General features: G+C 38.6%; 1 pseudogene; it reads left to right on the top strand.

The window, feature by feature from the left end:
* Positions 1-576: 576 nt before the first annotated feature.
* On the top strand, positions 577-7325 carry LOC107615624 (uncharacterized; annotated as a pseudogene).
* The last annotated feature ends 386 nt before the right edge of the window (positions 7326-7711 follow it).

Below are 7711 nucleotides of genomic sequence, written 5' to 3'. Positions count from 1 at the left end.
GGAAAAACCCCTTATCTATCTTTTTATTTTCTTATCATCTGGTATCAGTTACAGGTCGTAGATAAATTCTTATTTATCTACAGGTTCCATGGGTCTTGTTTAATCTTTTTATTTTTCTCTTCAATTTCTGCAAATTAACTTTAGATTCAAAAAAAATGAAAAAAAAAATTCTTCCTTAAATTCTATTACTGCAATTTCTGTTTATTCCAGTTAAAAAAAATGAAATTTTAAATTTTTCCTTTGTTTTATCTTTTCAAATTTTCCTTGGGTTCCACTTAGGATTCAATTTTGCTAGTTTTTGTCATCCTAGTATCATTCATTGTTTCCTTTTTCACATACTTTAATTGTCTTCTTGTCAAGTTGAACGTTTCTATCATTCAGATTATCTTAGTTTGGTGTCTCAATTCCTCACCTTCTGAAGTGTAACTTGTTAAGGCAATCCAAGAGTGGAAAAAGACAATAGTGGTGAGCTCATCAGAGGGTAAAAGCCACGTATTGAGTGAAACACGAGTGTCCTATTCCGAGTGATACACATGAGAAGAGTGCTGTAAGGTCTTTTCTTTTACAGGTTCATTGATGGCTAACACTGAAAAGAACCCCGATCCACAACTAACTTTCCGCCTCGATGCACTTTCCATCATCCTTACATGGATTCAACAACGTCTTGATAACATGGATTCTCGAATTAATTCTTTTTCCCCTAGGCGAAAAGCACGGTCACAAGAATCTATTCATAATGATTCTACGGAGTCTGAGGAGGAGACTTCATCCAGATCTCGGCATCATAGACAACCGGCAGATGTTGATAATAACCTTAATGCTATCAAGATACGCATCCCAGAATTTAAAGGCAGAAGTGACCCTGAGGCATACCTGGAATGGGAACGCAAGGTAGAGCTCTTATTTCAGTGTCATAACTACTCTGATGTAAAAAAGGTAAGACTAGCGGCTGTAGAATTCTCAGATTATGCCCTTGTCTGGTGGGCCTAGCTGGACAAACAGAGGAGGCAGAATGGAAAACCACCAATTCTGTCTTGGGAGAAGATGAAGAAGGTCATGCGACAACAATTTGTTCCTTCTTTCTACTACAGAGAGCTACATCAACGGCTCCAACGGTTATACCAAGGTTCTAAGTCTGTAGATGAGTATCATAAGGAGATGGAGATGCTGCTAATCCAAGCAAATATTAAGGAGGAGTCTAAGGCTACTATGGCACGTTTCTTGAGTGGGTTGAACCGAGACATTGCAAATACTGTAGAACATCTCCCATTTGTGACTATGGAAGACTTGGTGAACCTAGCTATCAAGGTGGAAAGACAGCAAAAGGCAAAAGGGCTGCGTAATTCTACTTCAAGGTGGGATTCGAGAGGTGCTAATTTCGGGGAGAAAACTGGATCCAAACCTACCGAATCAAAGGAGAAGCCCACAGAGCAGAACAGGAAGACGCACATGCTTAATTCTACTTCTAAATCTCCTGCACGGCATCGTGATATTACCTGCTTTAAGTGCCGCGGATTAGGCCATTATGCTTCCGAGTGTCCAAATAAAATGACCATGGTAATTAAAGCAAATGATATTTTTTCAGAATCTGATAACTTAGATGGGTATGAAGACATGCCACATGCGGATGATACTACAGATAATGAAGATATAGTTGAGTATGCTGTTAGCGGTGAGACCCTTGTTACTAGGAGGATCTTAAATGTACAAGCCAAGGGCGATCGTCTAGAACAGCGAGAGAACATCTTTCATACAAAAGTTTTATTGGGAGGTAAGGTTGGACTCATGATTATTGATGCTGGAAGTCATACAAATGTTGCTAGCTCTACTTTGATCACAAAATTGGGTTTGAAATGCACCAAACACCCTAACCCTTACAAACTGGAGTGGCTAAGTGATGTTGGTGAATTGAAGGTTATGAAGCAAGCCCGCATATAGTTCTCTATTGGGAGATATAGTGACGAGGTACTTTGTGATGTGGTTCTCATGCAGGCTTGTCATCTACTCCTAGGCCGTCCATGGCAATATGATAGGAAGGTGGTCCATGACGGTTTGACAAACCGATACTCCTTCACTTATCTTGGGAAGAAGATTACCCTTGCACCTTTGACACCTAAAGAAGTGTACCTGGAGCAATTGAACATGCACAAATCTACTAAAGAGTCTTTAGGATGTGAGAAAATTGAAAAACAAGAGGGTAAAGAGAGGGCTTTGAGAGATGAAACGTGTGCAAAAAAGAGTCAGGGTCTGAGTGAAAAAGAGAGTTCTAAAAGAGAAGCATCTGTGGAGAGTGAGAGTGCTCACAAAATATGTTTTTATGCAAAAGAGAGGAATCTGAAGCATGCTAGTTTAGGAAAAAAAAGCATTGGTGTTAGTACGATTTAGAGAGTCTTTACTTTCTACCATTAAAACTTACCATAACCTGCCTAGTGCTTTTATTTCACTCTTGCTGGAATTTGGCAATGTATTTCCAGATGAGATGCCCTCAGGTTTACCTCCATTACGAGGCATTGAACATCAGATTGACTTTGTCCCCGGATCAAGCATTCCTAACCGGCCAGCTTACCGGACCAATCCTGAGGAGACGAAGGAACTGCAACGGCAAGTTGAGGACCTTTTGGCTAAGGGTTTGTTGAAAGAAAGCATGAGTCCTTGTGCTGTTCCAGTACTATTGGTGCCTAAGAAGGATGGCTCATGGAGAATGTGTGTTGACTGCAGAGCTGTAAATAAGATTACGGTAAAGTATCGCCATCCTGTTCCTAGACTTGATGATATGCTTGATGAATTGCATGGTTCTGTTATTTTTACTAAAATAGATTTAAGGAGTGGTTATCATCAAATAGGAATGAAACTTGGTGATGAATGAAAAACAGCTTTCAAAACTAAATATGGTTTGTATGAGTGGTTAGTTATGCCATTTGGTTTGACTAATGCACCTAGTACATTCATGATACTAATGAATCATGTTTTGCGAGAGTTTTTAGGTAAATTTGTGGTTGTTTATTTTGATGATATCCTTATCTACAGTAAATGTCTTGATGATCATATTTTGCATGTTCAATCTATTTTAGAGGTACTTAGAAAGGAAAAATTGTATGCTAATCTCCAAAAGTGCTCGTTTTGTCTGAGTAAAGTTGTATTCCTAGGTTTTGTGATAAGTTCTGCAGGAATTGAGGTAGATGACGAGAAGGTGAAGGCTATTAGAGAATGGCCCACACCTCAGAGTGTCTCTGATGTTAGAAGTTTTCATGGTCTTGCGGGTTTTCATCGGAGGTTTGTTAAAGATTTTTCTACTATTGCTGCACCTTTAACTGAAATCATCAAGAAACATGTCAACTTTAAATGGGATCAGGAACAAGAACTTGCCTTTAACACCTTGAAAGAATTATTGTGTTCTGCCCCCATTCTTATTTTACCAGATTTTTCTAAAACTTTTGAAATCGAATGTGATGCTTCCGGAATTGGTATAGGTGCTGTTTTGATGCAGGAAAAGCGAGCAATCGTCTATTTCAGTGAGAAGTTGAATGAGGCCCATCTCAACTACTCCACTTATGATAAAGAGCTTTATGCCGTGGTGCGAGCTTTGGAAGTATGGCAGCATTATTTGCTACCTAAGGAATTTGTGGTACATACTGACCATGAATCCCTCAAACACTTGAAGGGCCAAGGGAAGCTGAACAAGAGACATGCAAAATAGATAGAATTCCTTGAATAATTTCCATATGTAATCACCTATAAGCAACGTAAAGAGAATGTGGTTGCTGATGTATTATCCAGAAGATATTCCTTAATCACAACCCTTACTTCTAAACTGTTAGGTTTTGAGTGTATGAAGGAATTGTATGCAACTGATTCTGCTTTTGCCTCTATCTATGCTACATGCGAACATGGTGCATATAACAAATTCTATAAGCATGATGGCTTTCTTTTTTGAGGTAATAGGATTTGTGTACCTACTTGTTCTATTAGGGAGTTACTTGTTCTAAAATCATATAGTGGGGGTTTGATGGGTCATTTCGGTGTGCATAAGACCTTGGATGTTTTATCTGAGCATTTTTACTGGCCCCACATGCGTAAAGATGTTGAGACATTTTGTGCTAAATGCATTGCATGTAAGCAAGCTAAATCTAAGTCTTTACCACATGGTTTGTATACTCCTTTACCTGTTTCTATGCATCCATGGGTTGATATTTCTATGAATTTTGTTCTTGGTTTGCCTAGAACTAGGAGAGGTCGAGATAGCATTTTTGTTGTGGTAGATAGATTTAGTAAAATGGCTCATTTCATTGCTTGCCATAAAACTGATGATGCCACACATATTGCTGACCTATTCTTTCGAGAAGTTGTGCACTTACATGGTGTTCCCCAAACTATTGTTTCTGATCGTGATGTTAAATTCTTAAGTCACTTTTGGAAAGTTTTGTGGAGCAAGTTGGGAACAAAATTGTTATACTCAACTACTTGTCACCCTCAAACTGATGGTCAAACTGAAGTCGTAAATAGGACATTGGGAACCTTATTGCGTGCTATTGTTGGTAAGAATTTGAAAACCTGGGAAGATTATTTACCTTTTATTGAGTTTGCTTATAATAGGACAATCCATTCTTCCACTGGTTTTTCACCCTTTGAACTTTTCTATGGTTTTAATCCTCTCACTGTCTTAGATTTAATGCCTTTATCTTTGAGTGAACTTATTAGTTTAGATGGAGCTAGCAAGGCTGAGAAAGTTAAAGCAATACATGCAAAGTCTCATGACCTAATTGAGAGGAAGAACAAAACCACGGCTGAAAGGATTAACAAGAGCCAAAAGCATATAGTCTTCGAACCAGGAGATTGGGTTTGGGTACATTTGAGGAAGGAGAGATTTCCTACTCAGAGGAAGACTAAACTTGATGCTAGAGGGGATGGCCCATTCCAAGTGCTTGAGAAGATCAATGACAATGCCTACAAGATTGACATACCAGGTGAGTATAATGTCTCTGCTACCTTCAATGTTTCCGATCTCTCTCCTTTTGATATGGACACAGATTTGAGGACGAATCTTTTTTAGGAAGGTGGGAATGATACATGCTCGAAAAAACAACAGGGGCATTCTAAGACAAAAGGGCAGAATGGGAATTTCACACTTTCAGAGGGCCCCATCACTAGAGCACGTGCAAAGAAGCTCAAGGAGAGTTTTGGGAACCTGGCAGCGCTTGTGCATATGGAGTTACATCAAGTTCTAACCAAAGAAGAATGGGCAAGGCCCATTGGGCCAAGTCAGGACAGCAAGAAGCCCAATAATGCTTTCCGAATTTAGTGGGAGGCATAATTTATCTTTAAATTTCGAAATTCTAGACTTTTGTTTTAGTTTGTTATGTGGTCAAAAGTTTGTTAGAAGACTTATTTTAAATCTTCTATGCTTAGTAGTATTTTTAGGGATTTTAAATTTAAATCAAATTTGATCTAATCTAACAAGATCAAATCTGATTTAAATTAGTTATTATATCTTTAGGATTTTAAAATTTAAATCAAATCTGATCTAATCCAATAAGATCAAATCTGATTTAAATTAGTTATCTTATCTTTTAGTTAGTTATTAGGTGCCTATTTAAACACCTTTGGTGAGACAATTTACATAACTTTGATGAATAAATTTTAGTTGCTTTTAAGCACTTTTTATTGTGTGAGAAGTGAGGTGAGTGATTTGCTTCACTTGTTGCATGAGGAAGATTGGAGGATCCAACACTAAGGTGATCTGCGTAGTGGTTTCTTTCAGTTTTTGTCCCTCTGATCTAGGTTATCAAGGACAGGTTCTTTGAAGGTCTAGTAGGGAATCCCTTCCAGTGACCTAGGTTGCTAAGAACAGGTGTCTTAGAGGTCTAGTAGGAAAAACCCCTTATCTATCTTTTTATTTTCTTATCACCAATTTTCATCTCATCAATTCTTAACTACATTCACAAGTTATAGAATCCTTTCAAATTAAACTCAATCAACTAGTAATCCCAAAATTCAGCCTTTCATAATTCTAATTAATGTCATTTACTCTTTAGCAAAGTTACTATCTTGTTTTAAAAGTCAGGCTTGAAAAGAATGATTTGGTAATCAAACTTCAATCTTTTAATAGTTCTCAAACTTAATTCTAATTAATCATGAACCAACATTAATAACTACCAAAACCAATTCTAACCAGTCACAAGTCAATTTCACAGCCAATCCGATACATTAGATAACTAAAAACAACAAGAAGCACTTACTCTCAATAACCAGAATACAACCATACAACTCAACTAATTCAGTATAACCACATAGAATCAGAACCTTTCAACAATTCCATCAAAATCTAAAAAACCAATATCAATTACAGCTTCAAACATTCACAACAAAGTCCAAAGACATTCACAGCCTCAAACCAAAGTAAATCTCATCAGTTAATTACTCGCGATAACAAAGCCAGTCAATATCACAACCATAACCCAAATTCAATTCACATCCGCATCCAACTTCAAACATAACTCAGAATAATCACCACAACTAACTTCTCTCAATTACATTTCATTCAATAATTAACTCATCATGTTTCAATTTAATAAGTAAAATTAAATGAATCACCATTTGCAGCTACATTTCAACCAATTCCAACCTGTCACAAATCCATTTTACAGCCATTCCAATATATTAAAATTCCAATTCAATATCAAACAATTCAAAATAACTCATTCAAGATCAGAATCGCAGTCAACTCATCACAAAAATCAGTAATGCAAAATACAATTCACAACCAGATTTCAACCAATTCAGCAATTATCCATACGACAGCTTTTCAATAATTAACTCGGCATACTTCAATTTAATAAATTATACTAAATTAATCATTAATCACAGCAGCATCTAAATTCAACCACAGCTCAGAATAATCACAACAATTAACTAACTTCAAATCCATTTCAAGTCATTCATGTCAACTAAGAGAATCTTAACCATTGTTAACCATTTGCACTTATTCAAATAACTTTGTAGGCATTCTAAATTAAAAACGTTAAATCCCCTACCTCAGAGTGTCGAAATTTGCAGAATTTAAACGCGACACACCCAGTATTCCAAATCCACAACAGCAGCGGTAGTTTTGGCATCTCTAATCGACAACAACGGCATTATGTTAGATTTTGGCACCTGTTCTGTTCCTATGGCAGCCACAGTGGTGGTCCTGGGCAGCTCCGGTGGCAGTAGAAAGCCTTAGTGTCAGCCAAACGGTGATGGTAACGGCTCAGAGTGGATCTAGAGCAAGGACAGAGCAACAAAACCAACAGTTTCAGCAGTGGCGGTGGCTTCTTCTCAGATTCTAGAAACTAGAAGCAGAGGTAGAACTGGCGAGCGCTCCTCCTCCAGCGGTGGCTTAGTGAGACGCGGCAGCAGCAGAGTGCGGCAACGGCGGCGCTGCAGCTCAGTAACGGCGACGCAGTGGCAGCTCACAAGGATGGTGACAGCAACCTGCAGCGCTGACGGCGACAAGGCTGGTCGCGGGCTTCTCTTTGTGCGTCTCTCTCTCTTCGCGATTATGTTCCCTCGACGGCGGCTTCTGGACGGATCGGCAGTAACGCAAGCTTGTGGCTCCGTGGACGGGACGGCGTTGTGAAACAGCTCGACAGCGAGCTCCAGGGTGGCGATAGTGACGGTAGACAACATCTCTTCTCTCTCGGACGCAGGCTCTCTCCTCTCTACCCTTCACGCT

Source organism: Arachis ipaensis, chromosome B9 (assembly GCF_059453495.1).
Source record: "Arachis ipaensis isolate K30076 ecotype BB chromosome B9, ASM5945349v1, whole genome shotgun sequence".
In the NCBI taxonomy this organism is placed as follows: Eukaryota; Viridiplantae; Streptophyta; class Magnoliopsida; order Fabales; family Fabaceae; genus Arachis; species Arachis ipaensis.
Note: the sequence above shows the minus strand (reverse complement) of the source record. Positions and strands in the feature narration are given on the sequence as shown.